The sequence below is a fragment of the Brachyistius frenatus genome, unplaced genomic scaffold, assembly GCF_029030835.1.
Source record: "Brachyistius frenatus isolate BFR_SWC_R1_liver_20210118 unplaced genomic scaffold, ASM2903083v1 Contig_3, whole genome shotgun sequence".
In the NCBI taxonomy this organism is placed as follows: Eukaryota; Metazoa; Chordata; class Actinopteri; family Embiotocidae; genus Brachyistius; species Brachyistius frenatus.
Genome location: NW_027210602.1, coordinates 7085001 through 7110832, shown reverse-complemented (window position 1 = coordinate 7110832; position 25832 = coordinate 7085001).

The window sequence follows — 25832 nt, the reverse complement described above, 5'->3', positions numbered from 1 at the left end:
ATCATCTAAAGTAAGATGCTGTCGACTTGCATTTTCAGAAATGCAGGATAACTTTACCTATAGTAGTGGTGACAAGTGTAAAACCTGCAGCTTCAGTTATAACCATAAAAAAAAAATGTGTCATTTGAAGTCCAACACTAAATCGTTTTCCTTTAAGTCCATTTGAGGTAGATGATGAGATCCTTTAGGAAGTGCATTGTGGGATTGGTACCGCTGTCTCTTATGAAGAGTAATGGGTGCTTTCCGAAATAAATCAATGCAACTGCTTTTGTTTTTTTCTGTATTCCCAAACATGAGTGATGAGCGTGAAAAAAAATAATTTTACGATTAATACTGAAAACCTTTTCATTGCAAAACAAAACTTAACAGCCGCAAAAACTGGAGTACACAGGCAGCCGTATCGCTCTCTCTCTTTCTCCTTTATTGTGTGAGCTCATGCACTCTGTGATGACATGCGTTTGTTCTATTGACTGTATGCAAAAGTGACAAATATCAAGAATATGTTTCCTGCCAGTTTGTTTTGTTAATGTCATTTAAAAGTGATTCTTTAGAATAGAGTCATTGGGGCAAGTCTACACAACCCGTCACCTTGCAGCAGCTGCCCGTTGCTTCTTTAACATCACGTAATGACTAATCAAAACTAGATTATTCTGTCAGTGTAAAATACTTTTTTTTTTTAATAAAATAAACCACTTGAATGTAACTCAATTGAGAAAATTTGCCTTCACTTGTGGAAAGCACACATCACCCAGACTCATGCATGGTCCTATGGTTTGTCCAATTAGGCTGTTGCCAGGTTACAAAGCTGCAGACAAAGCAGGAGGAGAGATGAGATTTAAAATGATCGCATCTTCTTTAAATTCTCCTTTTGAAATGAAGGTTAAACACGACAGTGATTTTGAAATCAGGTAGTGTTGGCTTGACAGAGGAGGAGGAGGGTATTAGTGCAAGGTGACCCTGCAAAGCGCACCACAGGGTTTCACCAGTGAAGGACTGTGCTCTTCAGGAAGCTGCCAAACTCACACGACAGGAGTCCAGGTTTTTTTGTTTTTGTTTTTTTTAACAACAGTAGGGAATAATTCCACAATTTCTGCCACCGCAAGCATCAAGAGGAGCTGATCTGGTGGTTTGGCTACATTTGTAAAATTGTAAAATTCACAGTCTATAGAAGTCATAATGTTTAAATAGATATTTAGCATTCATGATAAATTTGCAACCTCTTTCTTTTTTATCTCTTCTTGATATCAATGTGTGAAATTTATATTTAACCATTTATGTTTACTTGAAGGGCTAATTGTGCCAGTATGTTTTTACATTCATGTTAATTTTATGTGACTCCTTCAAGATAATTCCCAATCATTCCTATCAGTGCGAATAGTAAAAATAATGAATTCATTACTTCATGATGCAATTTTTTATTTTATGTTTCTCAGTCGAACGCTAAAAGTCAAACAGTAACTGAAGAATAATTGTAACAGAATGGTGGTCAAGTGAGGTGAAAGAAATTACAAAGACAACAAACACATTAGATGATGTTGAAAACTCAGCATGGCAACTGTGGCGTTAAACCATCCATGATGTAACCATAATGATGTTGCCTCTCGAAGACCCTCAGCGATATGACCATGATTGACATTCTAAAAGTGACACTTTAATGCTACTTGAGAAACACATTGTGTCACACTCACGTTATTATCTTTCCACTTCACTGCGCTCTCTGACTGAAATCTGCAACAGCCATCAACATATGTATTTTGTACAAATATTTGAATCCCCTTGAAGCAACGCTGTGTTTGTTTATTCAGTTTATGTGTCATTTTCTTTGTTTTACCTTCAACGCTGTTTGATTCACAGGAGTTGTTGGGGTACAGGATGGTTCACTCGAAAACAATAACCTGTCAGTTGTGGTGTCGAGCCCCATCACGGGGATGTAGGAACTTTCCTGAAACGGTCTTGTATCAAGACCCTCTCTGTGATGTGATGATTCACATTGTGCAAGTGACACTTTAATGCCACTAGACAAGCCTTTCCATTTGCTGTCTTGTTATTATTCACCCCCTCTCCACCTCACCCTGTGGCTGATGTCTGAAATGGCCGTCATCAGTAGCCTGAGCTTTTACCTACTGTTCTCGCTGGACTGAGTGTTACGAAGCACATGTACAAACTAATGACAATGCTGTGAGAGGAACCACAAACATTCACCACAACCATTTCAACTCCTAGCGGTGGTATTCTGGGAAGGATAGAGTAAAGCTTCTGTGATCAAACATTATTTTAATTTCATTATATATTCATGTCTGTATGTATGTGAGCCGCTATTATTTAAAATACTGCACATTGTTCAGGAAATTTCACAGAGGATCGTCCTTTGAGCAGGCTTCTCTCAGAGTGAGAGATAAGGTAGCTCATAATAAAGCAGTATATTTTCATATTGGTGATCTTATGCCTTCTGAATTAAATTATGATCACAAAGAAAGTACCAGAGGAAATGAGAAAAAAGGAAATAATTACATTTTGTAATGAATGTTTATAATGCAACAAAATGCCTGTGTGAAACCCAGTTGATGTAGTTAATAAGGAGTCTCCCTACCTTTTTTTGTGTTTATACTTTTGCAGGGTGTTTTCAGTAAGAGTGAAGAGTGTAGTAAATAAGCAAACCTTTCATGTAGCAGACAGTTTATAATTTGAGTCAGTGATAAAAACACCAGAAACATGTCATGGTACCTTAAAATACAAAGCTTAATGTAAGTATTGACTTGTATTGTGATTTTTCTGGTAATAATGATAATGTCAGGATTCCTGTCTGCTCCTAGTGTGTTTCCCTCTGTTTTGTCCCCAATCGCCTCCCCTCATGTTTTCTGTCATTCCCCTGTCTGTTTGTTATTGTTTTCCCATGTGTTCTGTGTCCTCCTCTCCCCTTTCTGTTATGAGGTGAGGTGTTTCTGGACACAAACGCAGGCACACAGACTCAGGTGACAGGCAGGATATAGTTCAAAAACAGTCTTTATTGTTCAACACAGACTGGTACCTAAAGTCAATGTCTGATTGCGAGTCAGGAGGGAAACTGACATATATATATATATATATATATATATATATGTCAGTTTCCCTCCTAAGTGAATGGTTTTGTAGCAGTGGCTCATTATATATATATATATATATATATATATATATATATATATATATATAGACTGTGAGAAATGCACAGCCTGAATGCTGCATCACTTTAGCTTGAGCTTTGGCTTTCCACAGCAGAACCTCTCAGCTCTAATTCCAACTGAGACAGGTGAGAATGCAGCATGCATGAACAATTGTGGTGGTAATCTAAAACTATGTACCATTACGCTCCCTTAAACAGCTTGCCAGTGAGGGTGCCGGACAGGAGAGATATGTCAATTTGTAAAACAACTATCTTCTGTTGGGCATAATGGTTATGAAAATGAATTCTTGTCAAGAACGTCTGTGAGCCTGTCTGTCTTTTTGTCTGTCACAGCACTCTTGTTATTGCAGCATCATGTGTGCACATTTTGGTTCAGGTTTTATCAATTGTTTAAGTCTTTCAAGGGAAAACATTTCATGAGAGTAGTGTCAAGTGACACTTGTGACCTTAACAACTATCAGCTTATATCTAAAATGCCCTGTTTGTTTGAAAACACTCCAATCACTTGTCAACTTTTTAATTCAGCCTCATCCGGCTTCCTTTTAAACCTAGACATAGGACAATGACTGCATAAACTACTGACAGTTAACATTGTTAACTCGTTTGGTCAAAAACAGCATTATGCTGCCCTGTATAGAGCTCTTCAAGGCTTTTAATACTATTGATTGTAACATTTTGTTGTTATGCTGCTGTGAGGTTAGGGCTACTATGTTTAGAGAGGGGGTTGGATGGATGGTGAGAGTACAAATCATATTTTTTTTTTTAAATCAAAAATGTATTTATACTCTATAAATAAATAGCATTTTTTTAAATGAATAGTGCAATGTTTATTTCTACACAGATGATACCATCTTGCACACCATCTGCCGAAATGAAAATCCATCCCTTTCCTGCCTTTGATAACCTCCTGACCTCCGGTTAATTTAAACTGCAAGTGTTTTACAAGAGCACAAAGCTTTGATGTTCACACTCTGATGAAGACTCAAAAATGCTTCTGAAATGTTTTCTGCGTAGACACAGGATCATGGTTACCGCATAGCACCACTAGTCAAGTAAATGTATAGCATCAAACAGAAAAGACCTACTGTTTATCAACCCAGTTGACCTAACTTACAGTAAGTAACATTAATGATTGTCAACCAAGGTTACCATCTTCTTCTTTCTCTCAGTAGATTAATTATATTTTTACTCTTTGAAATGGCCTCACAATATCCATCACACTGAATATCACTAGATGATGAATATAGCTATGTTGTCAGCAACATAGTACATTATGAATCACTAGCAGTAAAACTCACAAAATACACACTGTGTAAAATGTCAATGCAATTGGTGAAATTGAAAAGACTGGAAAAAATACCAACAATTGCTTAAGGTCATCATAATTATAACACTTTTAAGCTACAGAGTATCCTCTGTATGGTTATATACCACTACTGAGTTTTGCCAATTCCCTTTATTTTGTGAAATATAATTGGTAACAACTAGCACTGATTCTAGTGCAGGAAGCCCTTCATTTATGTACATCTACTGTAGATAAGAGGGTAGGTTGAATGCTTTGTGTACCACAGGATTCCCGGGACTAAGGTTGGAATGCCCGCTGTGGTTTGGTGAGGAAATATCACATTTTTAGAAACATGTTCATATTTTTTCAAAAGTACAATGTCTTGATCTTTCTGAAACCATAATGTTGTAATTCTGTATATTTCCATCAAATTAAATCCAGATTTTCATAGTCATGCTAGCACCAAATTCGATTTGTGTACAAACACACACACACACACACGCGCACACACACACACACACACACACACACACACACACACACACACACACACACACACACACACACACACACACACACACACACACACACACACACACACACACACACAGCTGTATGGTTATGGTTATCTTGCGGACTTCTATTGACATCATGCATTCCCTAACTCCTCATCCTAATCCTCACCTAAACCCAATATTGACCTTAAAACTATAAACCAAGTCTAAACCCTCAGAAGGGAACTATCATTGACTCTATATTAAAGTGGATATAGTTTCTGGGTCTGAAAAATTAGGCCAATTTGATCAAAGTTATCATGGTTTTGCTAGCTAAGTCACTCCTCGTTATTGTTTTTTTTCTAGTGGTCTGTCTGAAAATAATCCCATCATTAATTAGAAAATAAGATTTTTTTTTTTTTAAATTGTTTTTGTGGTTGTGTCAGTTTGATTGACAGGCCTGTGCTGCAGTTAGGTTCTCACTATCCGTATGCGGGACGTAGTATCGTCAAGTTTCCAAACAGATTGAGTCAGATCCAATGCCGGCTCCTCCAAATACGGTCACATGTGGCTCCAAACAGCACACACATACGCATGCGCGCAAGCACACACACTGTTCAAATTACAGAAATGTTGTATCTATCTATGCTCTGCTTCTGCAGCATGTATGACTATTCCCTGGGACAGCAACAGGAATTATAGTCATATGAAAGAAAAGTTCAATGACCTTTTCCAGATTATGTCGTGGATAAAAAAAATTTTTAAAAAAGACAAAGTCGAGGAATATTTCACAGTTGGAAGAAACCTTATGGGACAACATCAACGATTACACTTACATTATTTGATACAGGCTTTATCTCTTCAGACAGATACATGTGCTGAATCAATTAAACAGGGTTGGTGGTTCTCCAAACAAAAAAAAAGGATTTGGTTTCATATAGTTAAAAAACTGTGTGACAGCTATTACTTTTGAACTGAGGTGCAGTTCCTCAGCCTGCTGGAACCTTGAGGTTTTAAAGGCACACATAACCATGTTGTCAGCATAATAATGAAAATGTATAGCATGTTAGTGGAAGTCCAAGTTCAAGCATGTACACTGGAAATAAAGAAAGGTCTGAAACCGAACCTTTCAGGCAGGATTCAATGTAAAGGTCCCTGGAGTAATGGTGACAGAGGACTTTTTTTTCTTTTAAGATAACTATGACTGTCTTTAAATCCAACTTTTCAATCCTTTCTTAGAGCAGAGCAGACAGTATTTTTGAAACTAACTGCACTTGTGAACAGACTGGTATAAGAAAGATGGTAGGCGGAGATGAGAAATCCAGACGAGATCCAGATCAGAAAATGGACTTTGAACAGATAAATTACTGTCAGATTGTTTTTTGTAACGAGTACACAAAAGAGAAAACAGGTTATCTTCTCTGTTGTGTCAAAAAAAAAAAAAGACATTTAAATCTAATGAAATAATAACCTGAGGAAATATTTGTTTTTCCTCTTTTTAGTTACTTTTTAGTATTTTCTCTTGGCTTTTGTAATTTTGTCATGAAACAGAATATTGTGCTGTGATAATTATTTCATTTTATCCAAGATCTCTCAGTTTTCCACCATTTCTATCAAACAAACTGAACATTATTAACTGGCTTAAAGAAAGGAGCACAATTATTTATTCTACAAATAGTTCATTTAGGTCATTATATCTGGGGAAGGATGCGTTGAAAAGAAGAGACAAGTGCATAATAAGACAATGCGCTTATTGTTTTGATGATCTCTGGGTATAGATATATTGGGAGCTTCATGATATGTGGTATGGTAGGCTTCTTAAACAATATCTATAATAGATATAGACATAATGTGCAGTAAAACCTTCCCTTGTTCACATTAAACCATTAATTGGGGATCAGTTCAGCAGCCTCTCTCCTATCTCCTTAACACCCTCCCATTTGTCATGTTTTTCATGTGATAACAAAAGAATTAAGAAAAAACCTGAAGGAGTCTGTGGTTCTAAAAGGTGTTTAAGTGTAAACTTAAAAAATGTAGAGATACTTGCTGTATTATCATGTGAGATGTATGTCTAACCCATAGGATGTATCTAAAGATGGATGACGTATTTCTGCTTCCTCCCGCTGTGCATGTCACTGTCATGACCCAATTCGTTCCGGAAACCTGATTTGATCTAGGCATGTTTTTTCTTATTCGAAGGATGGCAGAAGTATGACCCTGATATTTCTACCATAACTTTACCCAATAATGCAGGAACACACATGCTTGCTCGAAACCAGGTTTTCCAGGTCAGAATCAGGTAATGCCAGTGGTCATAAACTGTATATAAAGATGGACGACATGATAGCCAGTCCCAATTAAATTGATCGCCACCCCCTCCCCTGGCGGCTGGTTGCAGTATAGATCATAAACCCCTCCATGACGTAGGCCAAACAAAAAAATTCAAAGTTCACATCCAAAAAAACTTTTCCCTTATCAGTTTCTGTCATATTAAGTACTTCTTAACACAATGTTTGTTCAAGAGTTATTTTTTTCTGATAAGCTTGATTTTAAATTGTTATTTCATACTATATAAAAACAATGTGATGTAAAAAGTGACAGCTATTCAGTGATATAGTTGTGGAGACACAGGTGTATGGGCAATACTTCAATACCGCTGGCCTATCCACTAGACAGACTTTGGGTCTAAATATTGTCACCAGCACAAGATGGCAGTGCCATTATTCTGTTTTTTTTTTGCTTCACTTTTGTACTGTGAGTGCCCCATCTGTACTGTCAAAGCTGCTTTTAAAGATCTGAAGAGTAGATACAAGATGCACAGAGCTAGTTTGTGCTACGAATGTGCAAAGATGACGATGCATATACCTTCAAGGCATCCACCTCTGCGTCAGGATTTAATATATTGTACATTTGTCAGACAAGCATAGATCTGATTTGCACATTAATGAACTGACCCCAGCAACAGCATCACTTTCTTGTTGACAAGGGGACTTAGCACAATCCCAGACTGTCAGCCTTATAGTGGCAACAAATATTTTATTTTCAGTATCACCAGGGCAGCCGGTCTCCTTTGAATCATGTACTGATTATTGCACTAGCATTAAAGACATGGAGATAAGTTTGACAAAAATACTGAAGCGCTCCTTTAAGATGTTAAAGTGCAGTGAGGGCTCGGAAAAAGAAAAAAAAAAAACAGAACGATGCCAGACGATGTTTCTTCAAAATAAGCTGCAGAAATAAGCCGTTCTCACATGCTTAATCTCTTTCTGACATTTCTGCAATAACGAATTCATAATACTGGATGACACTTGGAGTTTATCAGCCTTGCATTTATTTTCAGCTCTTTAACATTCTCTATTGCCAGCCCATGTGGGATCATCTGGCTTTGGGAAGGATGCGTTTCTTGATTTATTATAATTGTTTTGATTCCAGAGTGGAGCTCCAAAAGCGATAGTTAAATGAACAACAAACTCCTAAAAGTTAAATTTGGAAGTTGTTAGACAGAAAGATGGAGAATGGTGGAAAGCAATAGCAGACAATACAACCCTCAGTCAGGTTTATGAATACTGTACACTTTAAACAATAATTAATTAAAAAAAAAGCTCAATCAGATTTTGAAATCAGTCAAATGGCCGCAAGACAGGCAGCAGGGATTTCTGTTAAAAGTCTCCTTCTATTAAAATATTATCAGATTTTGGTATAATCAGAGCCAGTTGCGCAGACAAATCATGAATTATTTCATGATATGGCTGTGGGAGTTTATCTAACAAGACACAAAGCAGAGCAGCTTGATCATATTAATAAGGATGCTCGGTGGCTCAAGTCAAGAGTAATTATAAAATGATGTGAAAGCATCTCCCATTAGTTTTGTGCATAGCTGCTACACCACAAGGCAGCAGAAGATGATTGGTGAAATTATTATTTTTTCAGAAACTTTGAATTGGAGTCTTCAATTGATGGATGAGTCTTTTTAAAAACCAAATTACTCCAATGAGACTTTGTCAGTGGCAGGTCCGAAACTGTGGAACAGCCTCCCCTTCCAGATCAAGTCGTCAGTATTCCAGATTAAACCGAATTTCACTTTTTATTTTTTTCAGTATTAATTACTGTTCATATTTATCCTTGCGTGTTGTTTAGGCTTAATGTTGTTTTTCTTTGTCCTTTTTGTTATTGCTTAATTTGTTCTTAATGGCTCAAATCTTTCATGTCTATCTAATTGTTTTGATTCAGTTTGAAGTTGTGCAACACTTTGGTCACCTTATAAATTGGGTTTATAAATAAAACTGACTGGGCTACTCGTTTGGCATGAAAAACCTAATATTCAGAGATTGTTAAATATAAACAAATGTATTTGAATGATCATATTAATGTTGTTGTTTTTTTTTGTTTTGTTTTTTTTTTTTTACTTTTTATTTGTAATCCCTAACAGGAAAAAAAGTTAATTAGTTAGTTTATTCATTAGACTGGTGCCACGTGATTGGCTGATTGGATAAATGCATTACTAAACAAGATTACAGCCAAGCGGCGACCAACAGTGACATCACCCATTGGTTTGTGGACTGCCGAAATGAGGCTATGAGTTTGTTTTTCTCCAGCCGTCATCTTGCTAGGCAGTTTGGAGCCAGGTGTGACCATACTTGGATGAGCTGGGGAGAAGCGAGTAGTGACTCGATTTGATTGGAAACCAGAGGACGCTACGCCCCATCCACCTCTAGCGGAAACCTGACAAGCCTGTCAATCAAACCGATACGCCCCGAAAAACGTTTTTATGATTAATTTCAAATTAATGACGGGATTATTCTCAAATGGATCGACAGAAAACTACTAAGGAGTGACTTTAACAAACGAAACCCTAATAACTTGAATTATTGACTTTGCATTTGAGAAAAGTTTAATGAGAGTCTACGGAGCCAGAGGCTTTTTGGAGCCAACCTCTCGCGGCACTTGGTGGTATTGCAATTTAAGGCACTCCCACATCGGATTAATTTTTCAGACCCGAAAGCTTTGTCTACTCTTATCTACAGTCTATGGTTGCAGCTAATAAAGTGTTTAGCAAGAGAAGGAAACCGGTGAATTGTTCGACAGTAAAACTGTTACAAGCAATCAAAACAGATCAGCAAAGTGTGCAAACGTGCTTGGTCATAGTAGGTTCATGTCGCCTACGTGGTGATTAGTTTGGGTATTTGAGTAAACATTAAGCTGCAGAGCTCACCAACGTAACAAACTCAACATATTCCTTCCTCAGTTATATATTTGTATTGGCAACTAGCCAGTACTCCACATCTTAAAATCTAAAGTCTCTCGGCTGTAGATACTGGTTCGAGCTGTGCCCCTCTGCCTCCTCTTTATCCCTTGGCACAGCCACAGCCAAGTCTGTGGTAATTTAATGCTTGCCGCCCAGGCCTTATGATCCTGTGGGAGTGCCTGTGCCCCTGTAAGTGAGGCTGAACGTTTTATCCCGTGGCATTAGTCGTCCATGTTTGAGTTAATACCCTAGAGTAGAGCTTTTATCCAGAGGCATTAGTGTCTGACACTCCACATCTCAGAATGGGGGAGGCTCCCACTTCCTCCCCTTGCGCCAACACTCCCCAACCGTTCTGTGTTGTGTCGCTTTCATCCGCGCTTAGAAGTTGGCAAACTTGGCTCGCATGGGTACTTTCCTCAGATGAAAGATACATGATGAAGTTACCTTTGAGTCAAGGAAGTCTGCCATTTGCGTTGTCAGACTTATTTTAATTACTTTTTTTTTTTTTTTTTTTTTATCAGAGATGCACTTTAAAGAAAGATGCATAAAATAAAATAACTTTCTCAGCTGTTAGTTTGTATTTAAGCTAATTATGTGCTCTTTCCCCAGTACGAGCAAGAAACTTTCTTGGCCTAACTTTTTATTCATCTGTGACAGAAAGTCGTGAAAAATAATAATATTATGACAAAGATAGGCTGGCAAGTTAACATTATTTAACAACGACATGCTAATGTCACCGTGCCGATGATTTAAGATCCTAAAGCATTAGGCTTTTTATAATGTGTGATATTTTCATGTAATTAAAATACACGTCTGTTTCACTACTTTCACTGATTCTGTTTCAACAACCGCCACTCCCAATACACAGCACACCCACACGCTTTGAAGCACACACGCACGCAAAGATTTGAATGTTGTGTTCAAAGATTAAAATTGTTTGTGTCATTATGGTAATGAAAGACAAACAATGTCTCCTGTCATTTAAAGCAATTAGAGTAGAAAATCCCTCTACTTTAATCGATTTATTTTGTATGTCTGCAGCGCATTCCTGGACTAATTAATTATTTTATCTTTGTCTAATTTATTCCACCCTTCTAGATTATGAGCTGTTATTTCTATGCCTGATTGCAATGAAGGGGGATTTTGTTCATGCACCCCATAAACAAAACATATTACCACAATATAACCATGCAATTATAGTAGGGGGAAAAAAAGAAACATCAGATCTATAAAAGGATATTCAAAACAGTCTGAAGTCTGTGGAGGATGCTTCTTTTTCCCGCTCTGCCACCAACCAGGCTGATAGCATTGAGGTGCATAAATAAACTCCCTGACCTGTCATTCCACGTTATCACATTCATGGCCCGTGCGCCGATTTCAAAACCTGTCTCTTTATTCTGGTGATAACCTCGGGTGACAAAAGCTGTTGCAGTTTGGTATTTCACATTATGGAGGGTGAATTGTCAACAAACTGCTTCATATGAGGGGAAAAGAAAAGTTGATTCTGGTTACACAGCTTCGTAAAGGAATGTTCGGTAAATTTAACCAAATATAGTTACTGTAAAACTGGTATTCTAATAGGGGGTAACTCAGATAAGTGGTTTACAAGAATTTAGTGAAATGGTGATGGTAGAGGATTATTTGAGTCGGGCTCTTTATAATAAGCAGTAGTGGAGTAACATTTAGGATACAAAATCCAAGGATATCTGTAGACATGATTTGACTGCAACGTCATTATCGTGGTTTTCTTTGCACTCCAATTTCTGAATATTTCCACATTCCTTTCATCAGTATTGATGTTTTTCACAGTCCCGTTCAAAGTAAAAATGGTCGGAGGAGTGGAGTTTGTGTAACTGCTGAAGTCACGGGAACATCCAATTGACGAAGGAAGTTGTTGTGTTCCAGATATACAATCTTTAATTTATGGTCCCTGGGATTGTGTTGCCTTGCTAAGCTGCAGTGGGAGGATTTGAACACAAAGAGGGAATTTTCTACTGTGAATCCTGACCCCCAGTTGGAGTCACACCAGGAACTGATCACAGGCTATTGTGGGCAGATGGAAATGACTGCAGCAAATAAACCCTTCTGAATGTACACAATGTATGTATTATGTGGTCACATAGAAATGCCCTCAGGCCCTATTTTCTAAATACATTTCTTTATCAATGGAGTCATACTTTCAGTTTTGGTTGTTTTATATGGACAATCTGTGTATTTCTTCTTCTTTTTTTTCCATCCTTGCTTTCATCACTGGTTTAAATGAGAATATATGATGTCACGTGCATCTGTGCATTAATCTGTGTTAAGCAGCATTTGACTGAACCTGTGACTGGAGTGGTACGGTGGCTTTCACATATTTCCAGCACATTGTCAAATATAATCATATTTGGGTAATTAATGCTGAAGGTTATTTGAAACCAAGTCCTCAAGGGTTTTACAACTGACTTGGAAAAATTCTGAACATATCCGTGGACAACTAATGTTTCAAAAACATGAATTAATAGAGAGAAAAAAAGCACTTCAGGCCCTAGCTGTACTGTAGGTGCATTATCAACGATGATCAGACTGTCTGCATCATAATTCAGTTTGGTTTGTTCTTTGCTGTTACTGTGCAAATTGCAATCTGGATGACACAACATGCATCAAAATTCTGAACCATGAAGAACCAAAACATTGCATTCACAAATGTCAGGTTGTTAGCAGACTTACTTCAATAAATTAGTGATAACAAGCAACATTTTTTAGTTTTTAAACTCCAGGCCTCTGTAGGTCAAAATAGAGGCGTGTAAGACACTTGCAAGACTTTAACGAGGTAATCACACAGAAAATGGTCTGTCTACACCAGGGGTGTCAAACTCATTTTAGTTAAGGGGCCACATACTGACCAGTAAATTCATAGCATAATAACGCATACATAACGACAATATTTCTCTATGTTTAAATCATTGGTGAAGGTTGTTGGATGATAAACCCTATTTTAAGGTCTTTCTACAATAAACCAGAAACATAAAGACCAAAAACTCAGACATCAGCCCACTGTTTATCTGCCTGGGCTCTCCTCTGCAGATTCCCTAGCAGCGAGCGCTGCTGCCTCCGGAGCAGACGTCGCATTTACGCTGTTTTTGAAGCAATTACTGGATCGATTAAAAAAATTACAAAACGTTTGTACTCATAAACCTCCATATTCTCATAGAAATGCAATTTATGTCTTTCTGTAATTTTCACACTTAGCAAAGTCATCCGGCGGGCCGAGCTGGACCCCCTGGCGGGCCGGATCCGGCCCGCGGGCCGTATGTTTGACACCCTTGGTCTACATAGTATCTTGCCGTAGATTAGCAAGGATTGAAACTTCATCTCCTGTACAGTCTGTTCTCTGTGATTCAAGGCCATGAAAGTTGAAAATCAATCAATTCATAATGAAGAATAAGCAAACCTAAACATTACTTGTTTACCTGCAGGGGGCACAGTGGAAATGCTAACGAAGGCCTGGATTTTGAAATCGCATGGCAGTCTATGCTGCTGTTGGACCAGTTGTACTGTTTGCTTTGTGTCGGGATGTAGGAGGAGCCGAAGGGATAAAGGTGCAGGTTGCATATTTCCATCCTTTTAATCAAGAGGCATATTTATGCTCCTGCAAAAAGAGGTTTAAACAGCGGTTGTGGTTTGTGGTGGCGGGGCGTGGTTTGGCTCAGCTGCAGGAGGGGCTGATTGGGGGAGAGGCTCAGGGAACGGTGCCTGGGAGAGGCTTAATTGGCCTCAGCTGAAACTGATCCCTGATTGTCCCTCTCTGGCTGGATAAAAGGGAGTAGCAGGACACCAGACACGAGAGAGGACACGGAGTAGCCGGGTGGCTGCGAGACCAACAAAGGACACAGAAAGTGTGTATGAATGCAACGTATGTTCGTGGTGGAATAAACACCTTGGAAACCCGACTTCAGCCGACTATCGTCCTTCATGCTGGGAAAACCCACCGGTGGTAGGAAGATGCATGCCACATGGTTATTTTGAGGGGTCTTTTCTCTTTTTTTCTTTTTTTCCGGACTGATAAATTGGCCTATGAGGAGGGACACTTAGCTGACCACTGACTCCACCTCTCAATTAAAAAAGACAAAAGATTTAGGAACAGACTTGGTGATAAAGGACGTATGTCGACCTCACCTTATGTCAAAATTAATATCAACCTCAGTGGTACAGAGGAGACAATTTTAATTCTAAAAAAAAAAAAAAACTATGGACAAGATTTTAGACTAAATAGTTCTTTCATATTAAAATGAGAACAATGAAAATATTTTCCTGATTTTTGCTTATTTTGTTCATGACGGTGACAGTTGCTGCCTGTCTGCCATCATTGCTGACCTTAAAGGCATACAGACAGTGGTATCACGAACATTGACCTTGGCAACCAGCAGTTGCCCGAGCAACCGTAAACAGTGTTGTTCCCTTGTTAAGGTTTGATGTTAACTGTGTTCTTCTGACACAGGGTGAATCACCTCGACACAGCCACCAGTAAAAGACCAACCTTGAGCCAACCTTATACAGAGGAAGGATTAAGTTCTTTCACACACCTTTTAGCTACTGCCATGTATGGTGCAGCCTAATTACTATCTCCTCTGATAAGTGTAATTCTTTTAATTACCCTTTTGTGTGTCTGATTGAGATCTTAATTACAAAAATGTCACTTTAATGTAGATTTTAAAGTGTTGTACTTTGTTGGTTCCATTGATCTTTCATAATTTCCAGTCCAAAATGTCCTAAATTACAGCTTGGACTGTTTTGAAGTATTCCGTAATTTACTAACCCAGTGCATAACACTATTGTGAATTGTGCTTATTTTCCATTTCAGAAAACTCCAACCAGCTCCACTGTCTGTTGTATTGTCTCATTTCCAGCTGAGTGAAGCCTGTTTTGGTGTCACCCCCCTAGTATTTGGTTTAAGGGCATAAGACCGCTGCAGGCAAAGTAAGTCTGCGGTTCTACATGAAGCACTTTGATATAACAAAACCATATTCACTTAAGTTCATTTGTGTGTTCAGCTCTGTTTATGCAGCAAGTCTCATTGAGATCAAGATCTATTTGCGAGAGACCAAAGAACAAATCACACACATGCAAGACCAAAACAAGACAACTCTGTCATCCAAAACAAGCACCAGTGTAAACGAAGGTGAATAATATTGAAAATATCAGCAAGTAAAACTCTGTTTTCTTTCTTTCACTTATTTGGTTCTCTGTTGTAATTTTTGCTCAGTAATTCGGTAAATTATGGCTAAGACATCACAGACACATCTCCTATAATGGAATTGCCTGTCACCAAATGACAAATTGCATTTATTAAACATTTGATACAAATTGATCAAACAGTGTATGCCAGCATGAAACCGAGCTAGAGTTAAATGAAGCTTTGAAATAATTCACGTGAATTTGATTGTTTTCTCTATTGAAATATATTAAAATTTACTTGTGTGCACCAATGAGGAAGATTGTTTCGTTTATTTTTTTTATCAAGTCACAGACGATGTGTGTGTTTTTTAGGTGGGAGTAGATAAGAAAGGGAGTAATTTGAAAATCTGTTTATTGGTTTTAAAAACTCTTGTCGCGGTCCACTTTATTTTCATTGGATTTGCTTGTATTGTATGAGCTTTTTAGAACCCATGGGGTCTTCTGGTACTGGTCTTTTAGTTACACCTGGAATGAAAACCTATTGTGGGGCATTATTTAGGTCCTACGGTCCACGTCTCTCGTACAACCTCCAGGCGTTAATAAAATCTACTGCATGCTTTGAGCCATGCGATTTACAGGAAAATGTAACATTTTGCAAAAGCACATGGTTGGGGTTAAGAAATAAGCACATGGCTGGGGCTAGCAGTTTCTCTGTTGCTTGAAGCTCACAAGTTTAGGAGGGAATTTTCTTTCAGCTCAAAAGGTCAAAATGACTCGTTATTCTGGTGGGAAATGGAAGAATCCTACACAGACCACTAGAAGTCTCACTTGGCCTGAGTAAATGGACATCAGAGCTCTGATGAATGTAATTAATTTATACCACTTCAGTCATGAATTGTTTTTGTTCCCTCAGGACCTCCCTGTTACAGGTAGAGATTATGCTACAGGGAGTGGTTGTAAATGCACACTTGTCTCCATTTTCCAGCAGCGAAAAGAGAACTCACCAGCCACAATTTCTAATGAGCTGATGAGAGGGGGGGGAGGGGGGAGATGAGGGCAACAACAGATTGCAGACTGAGAAAACAGGCTTACAGGCTGGCCGGAAGAGCAAATCCATAGCAGGATGGTTTTTAGCAGATCTGACTGCAGCAAGAAATCCCAACAGGGTAGCAGGCATGGCAGCTCTACTGGTGTCTGTGCGGAATGATTTCTGAATGAATTATCAAGTTGCAAGTGGCAGTTCAGCTGGACTTTGCTCATGAGCGGAATGCAAAGAATCCAGGTTTAGTAAAAGACTGCGGCTGCAGCAATTTGGGGTGTCGGGAATGTCACCTGCTTCTTTGTAAAGGGGGAGATTTGATTCTGCATGTGATGCTACCTACAGCATGAGAAAGCAGGAGTCACGATGTAGCCAGCTGCAAAGGTATCTACACCAGAGTTGTCATTTTTGCCTCTGTCAGTTCAACCTGGTTTGAACAACATTTCCAGAATTACAAAACCAAACCTTGATACGTACTTTTGAAGTAGTTTCATATGAAGCTGCACTTTAGGCAAACTGTTGATTAAGATTGTATATATTCAAACAATTGTGTCTTAATGAAACAATACACACAAGTATTCCTACAGGATTTTCCTTTACCATATGAATCAGAGCAATAGTTAATGTTGGCTGCCAGTTTAATGTCGAGAAAAGTTAGAAATGAAACGTCACTGTACTTGCAACAATGTTCGACAAATGTCAGCATGCCTCTTCTAAGCATTCTTGATGTTGATGCTTTCTGCATAATGAGGCAACACATCTGCCATTATCAACTGAATCATTCTGCTAATGTTTCAACTCACTATGTGGATATGTCATATGTTCAAAGTGCTTTATATCAAATGCGGGTGCTCACGGAGAAGAAAAAGCCAGGGGGCTTATCATGTGGCTCTCCTCATTAAAAAATACACTTCAACTTGCTTATGCAATATCTAATAACTTAGCGAGGCAACATGAAGCAACGCAAATAACTCCCAGTTATCAGACAATTATCCACATTTTCATTCTGGTGAAATGCATCTGTGAGCGCATTAAAAGTAAAACGGGAATAGTAGGTTTTCATTTCAGTTAACAATTTTCAAAACCTTTTTAACTTGGGGAAACATAACCCCTGTGCCACTCAAATGAAGTTTGACTTGTGAATTTATTCAAATATTTATAAAAAAAAAAAAAAAAAAGACTGTCTTACTCAATAATTTACATTCAGGTTCCATTTAGCCAATAAAACATTTGTGAAAAAGACTAAGACAATGTTAACTATGATGAGCTGAAGAACAAAACCAAATTCCACAAATAAAATAATTTTGGAGTTATCACTTCTTGCTCATTTGGACACAGGACTGTTTTTAACAAATTGAACAAAACAAGCTAAGGTTTGGGTGTTTGGTAGCATGTGGGAAATGTAGGGTTCTCCAGGCTGAACAATATAATTGCAACCGTCACAGAGGTGGTACTAACCAAGGTGCAGATGTCCCTGGCTATGGAGCTGCTTGTTTCCGGACTGCAAGTGCTGCCCCCACCGACAGTTCATGTGTTGGATCTCTGATGTCCTATTCTCTCTCTCAGCTCTCTCCTAACTCCAACCAGTCAAGACAGATGGCCACCCACCTCTGAGCCTGGTTCTGTCTGAGGTTTCTTCTTGTTAAAAGGGAGTTTTTCCTTCCCTCTGTCGGAGGTTTTTCTCTCTTAAAGGGGAGTCTTTTCCTCTTGGCTTACACGGGAATTGTTGAATTGTTGGGTTCCTCTGTATAATGTTGTAACATTCTGTTGTAAGGACTTTGCTGCTTGAAATAATCCGTGTTGTAATGTGGTGCTATTTAAATAAAATTTAATTGAATTGAACTAATAAAGTTTGGATTATGTTTCAGTTTTACAGAGAGGAAATAATGCACTGGAACCTCATTAAAACTGCTGTGTATGTTGATCTTTATGTAAACTAACTGGAAAAAAGGTATACTTCAAAGATTAGTATATGTTACTGGATAGACTGCCCATTATTATGAAAGAATCGGGACACATGGGTTTAAACTGTTTCAGCACCATGGGGAGAGCTAGACAGACTGCGGTTCTGAAACATTAAAAACACAGACACTGTGTCCCAATTTTATGATGTCTGCATTCTAGATAAAATACATTCTGACAAGTCCAGTAGGCCGTCACATTTCAAACGCTGCTCTAGATGAATCCAAGAAAATCAAACTTCTGTAGTCAGAATTTGGAAAACATTGTGGGTATTGTTGGTTATATAATCCACTGTGAGCTAATCAGTTATTTATTATAACCATGGCTGTTAACTTAAGACCAAACATTTGAATTTACAAAGTCTTTACACTAAAGTGGTCAATTAATCACTGATATGTCTCACCCGCAATAATAAAAGTAAGTCACTGCAAGTTAAAAATAATATACTGTAGGTATGGACTCCATTGTTTGTTACAGCAACATTGGTTTAACCTCTTTGCCGAAACTAAAGCCACCAAAAATATTACTGGAGTTTTATATGTGTCAGGATGAATGTTGTTCTTACACTTCCAACATGGACATATATACATGTAACAATCACTCAGTTCTTAATTGTAGTTTGCTTACAACTCTCTGCCTTGCTATACTATCGATGGTTGACTTCCCCAGCCACGTATTTAAGGTTGTTCTCTGCCATTTTATGCTGGGCAGGTAGTGCAACACGACAGATACTGTCAGTTTGTCTATTTGCTGGAAACAGCTGTCCACAGTTTTATATGAGGAGGTTGGTGGGATCCTTTGGGGAGGCAGCTATACACTGAGCATAAACCAGTGAAGCAAAACAATGAGCTAAAAGCAGCTAAGATCCTTGAAAGAGCTGCGACGGTGGATGTTGATTCTCAGTAGGTTTGGCACAAGTTACCATTCGAGTATAGACATTTCTGACGAAGTGAATTATCAGAGATGCAGAATAAGAAATAGGCTGACACTAGTGCTACAAATTACCTTTATTATCATAAGAAATAAATTGTCATTCATTCATATGACAAAATAAGTTCCACCTAAATAAACTTTGATTAAGGAGTTGCAAATAGCCTCCAACTCATATTATAAAGAAGAAGAATTTTGACTAACATTATTCCATTCACTGATCTGACCCAATTTTTCACACTACGTCCTGTCTGTCCTGCTACATCGACACACGAGAGCTGCCTAGAGGAGATGTACACCCACCCCAGGGCTTTACAAAAGGAACTTTCATAGCAATAATGAGTATTGCCCTCATTCCAATTTGACAATTTAGGAAGAGAGAGGACGAGGATATTACTGGCTACAATGATCCGGTAACTGTGACTTTAATTGTGTCATGATATTTCAGTAAAGCTGACCCCTCATCTGCATACCTCCATCTATGGCATCATAGTGCAGAGAGATCCACGTGCAAGCAGAGCATAACTGAAGCACAAAGAGATATAGGGATATATAGACTACAACAAAAAGTCATAACCATCTTTAGTTGTGACTGCGGTAAACTATTCTTCTGAGGATTAGAAGATGTAGCTCCCATATGCTCCCCAGAGGATCCATAAACACACACAACCTCTGAAAACAAACAATAACCCTGATCTCGAAACCAGACTGGAAAACTGGTATATGTATAGCTCATAATGTACATGTTTGGGCTGTTGCTCTTGGACACTGACACATAAAACATGACAAACTTATTAGGAGCCGTGCTGATCCTTTTGATGACAAACCTCTATCAATATTTTAGAAAATTCCCTGGATTCGGACAGATCAAGCCCTAGATCTTTTGGGGGCCGGGGACTAAACTATTATTAAAATATGGACATATATACTCATATCAACACATCTGAAAAAAATCTCAAGTGTTCCCTTTATTATTAAAAATGTTTTTTTTTTTAAATTATTTTTATTGTGGTTACAGAGATATACTCTTTTTGCAATTTTCGAGCAGAAACCTAAACAGTAGGTGTGTTTTTAAAGGGTTAAGCATACAGATTATGGTTCGTTCTGTGAAGCTTTGCAGAAATGCCAGGCACAAATCCCGACTGGTTATTCATAAGATTCACCTCGGTAACATATGGGTGTGTCCTTTGTGCTGGATGAGCAATGTCTTGCCAGAATTAGACCTGACAGGGTTATTTCATTTGGGTTCTGTGGGTGGACCAATAAAGAGGGACCAGGATGAAATTAATAGAGGAGATTCTTTCTCACAGATATGTCCAGCGGAATTTTCATTAGCAAAAAAGGAGATGAGAAATACTGAGAGGTATTTTACTGTAATGAGGCTGCCTTTCCTTACACTTCACAATTATTTTTTTTTTCAGAAAGTTCTTTTAAGTCTTGTATGATTCTTACTGTGGAATTACATTGGCATGATTAGGTAACTGATGTCATATTAGAGATTGAATTTTAGAGGACCAAGGAGGATCAGCTCCCAATAAGAGCATGTTGGGCTTCTTACTGTGCATTTGTGACAATCTAAAAGCATTTTTTATTTTAAATTAATTACATGACGTATTTAGGCAGAAAAACATCACCTGCTCTTTTTTTTTTTTTTTTTTTTTAACTCTGAGACCACCAGAAATATAGCAGAACATTTTTAGTTTTTTTTCTTCCCCAAAAACTTGATATATCATATTTGTACCCTTCCTAAATAGAGACTTCTTATTGTTGAGACAGTTACAGCTGTCCACTGAAAAGAGCAAAGGCGCGGCTGCATGAAGGTGTTCCGAGTTATGGACGTCAAGGTGGTTCAGTAGAGAGATCATTAGGAGTGAAAAACAATTCATTAAATGACAGTTTGACTTACATACATTTTGGCGGTTAGACTCCACTGATGAGAGGCCACTTCACAGAGTGATTCCCTAAAAAGATGTAGGAGATAGAACAGGACACCCCCTCACCCCGCCCAGAGCTTAGACGCTGGAGGTGGTGGAGTGGAATAAGCTTATTTATTTATTTATTTTTATGTAGCACTGAATAACAATGAAAGACATGTCAGGGCACCTAAGACGGGAACCTAAAAAATTTACAATTCCCATAAGCAATAGCTGGAAGGAGAAACTCCCTTTTAACAGGAAGAAGCCTCAGACAAAACCAGACTCAGAGGCGGGCGGTCATCTGCATCGGCCGATTGGGAGAAGGGTAATTGGCAAACACTTAAGGAAACTTCTGTTAAGGCGCCCAGGAAAACCAGACGGGTCAAGTGGTGATAAGGAGGAGGAACGCTGCACATTAGGAGGTCTAAAAGGCAGAATGATAGAAGTAAAGGATGATAAACTGATTGGCTCAAAAGCAGGGGTAGAAAGATCAATGGGCATGCACTGTGTCAACAGGATGAATGAGGGATTTGACAGCATGGGAAAGTGGAAGTAACAAGAGAAAATAGAGCAGCAGGAAAAGCGCGCCCACAGAGGAATGAAGATGAAATGTGAGGGAACAAATCCTCCTTATTGAGCTGCATGGATCACCTTTTATCATTTACCAAAAGTCAAAATTGGTTTGTTGATTTGCCAATTTAACCCTTTAAAAACAAACCTATCTTTTAGGTTTCTGCTCAAAAATTGCAAAAAGGATATATCTCTGCAACCACAATAAAAAAAAATATAAAAAATATATATATATATTTAATAATAAAGGGAACACTTGTGAGATTTGTTCAGATGTGTAAATACCAGTATATATGTCCATATTTGAATAATAGTTTACTAGGGCTTAAAGGGTTAAGCTATGAGCATAATCATTCTGTGTAGCTTTAGTTGCCTAAACAATATCACACTTTAACCACTGGGAGTTTTAAAAAAAAAAGAAAAAAAAAAAGGGATATTGATCATTTTCGAAGGCGGCAAGTAACCTGCTTTGTTGTAAAGGTCAGACAATGTTGTTTCTTTCATTACAATGATCATTCTTTTGTTGCTACAAGTAGATCAACTCTTTTTATTGCCATTCTGAAACACTCACAATACACACACACACTCATCAAGGCACTCGCCCTTGAGATTTGGCGTCTTACTTTGGCCTTTTCGGCATGTTAACTTGAGCAGCTCTGCTAATTCTTTGAAAAAAGTGGCAACGGCAGGGAGGATTCAGTTTACTTAAGCAGTAATTTAACACAGCTCTTGATACAGCTGGAAATGATCAGTAACAGTAAAATAAGGCTCTGATGTGTGAAGGTACAAACAAGGACACTGGAGTAAGGTTTAACTTACAAACCACAGACCTTCAAGTATGTTGCAGTCCTGGTTGATGTGGCGACACCTGTGGTCACTGATGGTAACGGCAAGTATGATTACAAATTACAGCCAAACCTCCTCCAGCAAATACTTTGGCTCATGTGGTTTCTATTCTCGTTTGATCTGGCAATCAAACTCATGTTGTTTTAATAAAGAAGTCAGTCAATAATAATTGCATCCAGAGTCAGATTTAATGCTGTGCATGGCCCAGTAAAGTTGTTTACCTTCCTGAGGAGTTGGGTGTGTGGAGCCTGTCATCTGCAGTTTTTCATCTTACAGCTCACTGAGGCTGAGGCTTACACTCTTGTAAAGATTAAAATAATAATCTGCTCGTGAAAAAAACGGTGTTGTCTTCTTTTGTAGATGCTTTTTTTTTTTTTTTATGAAGGATCTCTATCATCTTGAACCTCCTTGACAAATAAATGGTGTTGTCTGTGGCTGCTTTGCAGTAAACAAAAATCAAAGTGTTTAATTTGTGTGTGTGTGTGTGTGTGTGTGTGTGTGTGTGTGTGTGTGTGTGTGTGTGTGTGTGTGTGTGTGTGTGTGTGTGTGTGTGTGTGTGTGTGTGTGTGTGTACTTGTACAACTACTGAAGTGAGGACGTTTTGACAAAGTGAGGACATGTTGGCTGGTCCTCACTTTTCCACACCTTCAAATGGCTTTTTGTGGATTAATACATGGTTTCAGGGTGAAGGTTAGGCACATAATTGTGGTGGTTAAGTTTTGAGTGAGGGGCTAGGGAATGCATTATGTCAATAAATGTCTTTACTAAGATTGATGCACAAACGTGTGTGTGTGTGTGTGTGTGTGTGTGTGTGTGTGTGTGTGTGTGTGTGTGTGTGTGTGTGTGTGTGTGTGTGTGTGTGTGTGTGTGTGTGTGTGTGTGTGTGTGTGTGCGTGTGCGTGTGTGTGTGTGTGTTTGTGGAAATCGATGCAGGAATGGCCAAAGACTATCCAAATATTTTTAATTGTATGAAAATATATAGATTAATAACATTAAGGTTTGAGAAAGACCATAACCTTTTACTATTAAAAAGGTTAAAAGTATGAACACATTTATTTAAAAAAATGAACCCCGGATAGGGTCTTTCCAAGCCAAACCACAGATGTCATGTATACTTACCATTACCATTCAACCTAACCATTTATCAACAATAGACGTATATAAATGGAGGGCTTCATACAATAAAATCATTGCGAGGCACCAATTGTATTCCCCAACAAAAAAGAAAATGGCAAAACGCAGAAGTGTTATATAACCATACAGAGGATACTCTGTAGCATAAAAGTGATGTCATTATCATGACCTTCAGCAATTGTCGGTATTTTTTCCATTATTTTCAATTTCAGCAGGTGCATTGACATTTCACACAATGTTGTGAGTTTTCCTGCTCGTGATTCATAATTTACTATATGCTGGAAACAGCTATATTCATCAGGTCTAGTGTTATTCAGTGTTCTGGATAATACACAATAAAATATAATTCATCTCGTGAAAGGAGAAAGAAGAGGGTAACCTAAGTTGACAATAATTATTGTCACGTAAGTTCGGTCAACTATAGGCAAGTAGTTATTTTCTCCTCAACACTATAAAGTAACCAATTCAGTTATAGCAATTCAAGTGTCTGTTGTGTCCTCAGAAAAGGTTGATCCTGACAAATAGTCAGGAGCAAATGTCAAAATCCATCACTTAAAGACGGCACTTGGATCAGTCTTCTAACCAATAAAAACCTGAAATGAAAATTGTGCATGTAGATTTAAAATGTTCAAAAAGTTTGACCCCTTCTATGCTAACCTAACTGCATTAGCTGTCAATGACATTTGGTTGTAAATGAAAAGGGACAGTATTTCTGTGTAGTCTGCTGCTGTACACATTTTCCATTTCATTTCTTCTCTGAGAGTAGACCATTTCATCACTTATTTAGCTTTTTTTCTGGTTCTGCATCCGTCCATCTCCCCTTGTCTCTTCATCTCTCTCCCTTGGTGTGCTTGCAAGTTTGAGTGTGTGCATCGGAGCGGCTGATATTCACTAGAAGTTGTCTTTCATTTAGCGTTCTTTTTATTTATTTTATGGCTGTCTTGTTCTGGAAATTCATTGTTGTTCAGATGCCTCTCTCCCTGCTGAGACGTCTCCTTTTTGACTGCAAAGTTGAAGTGCAAGTTCACGTCCTAACTTGGAAAAAAGGATTGAACTTCTGTCAAAAAGAAATCCTCTTTCGATCTTTCACCTACAGGAGAACCTTATCAAGTCTTGTTCTTACATCTTAGCATCTTTTCACGTAGCAACAGAGAGCCGAGGAGGACATTTCTAAAATGGTTGGTAACTGCAGCAGCAATTTTATGAGCATTAAAGGATGCTTTCACACCTATCCGGTTATGTCCAGGCCTTTGGACTTTTCAGTTTGGTCCCCCCCCCCCCCCCCCCCCCCCCCCCCCCCCCCCCCCCCCCCCCCCCCCCCCCCCCCCCAACCAAAATAGCAGGTGCGAAAGGTGCCTCAGACCACAGTCCGGACCAAAGTACCAAAATTAGGTCTGATGAAAAGTGGTGGTCTCAATCAGACTGAACCATGGTTTGGTTTGTTTGGAGTATGAAAACACGTTTGGGATGGTTTGGACTTTCTGTCCGATTACAGGAAGTAGAAGCAGGCTGATGTCGCCCATTTAACAACAGAGGAAAATGAAAAAGAACTTGAAGAGAAGTAATGAGTCATCATAGCACATGGGGAGTGCTAAGTGCAAAGTATTTAACTATAATTTGGTCCAAGCCAAGACATCACAAGGTCAACTTAAAAAAAAAAAAAATGTGGCAACAAAATTAATCTGTTAATTGTTCTTCCTTGAAAAGGAAAAGGCCACCAACTGAACCGACAACACAGCAACGTTAGTCACAAGCCCATTACACACCAATCAGTGTCGAGTATAGAAGACACACAGCCCATTTAGGTAATGACCCTAAAATACTTTAAGTATACCTTGGAATAACCATTTAGAACATTACACAATAGTTTGCAAATGTTTGCATAAAACTATAATATGTGATAAAGTAGTAAACACAACCCCTGAACAGACATTTAAATCACCAAATGATTATACATTATTGTTTCTTATTTCAACAAACTTAAAATAGCGAAATTTCAGAAATTGTGCCATGTATGTGTAAAAGTTTCCACTTGTAACGTCTTAATTGACATGTTAGGACTTGGAAAGCAGGTCAAGCATTCCCCTCTATCCT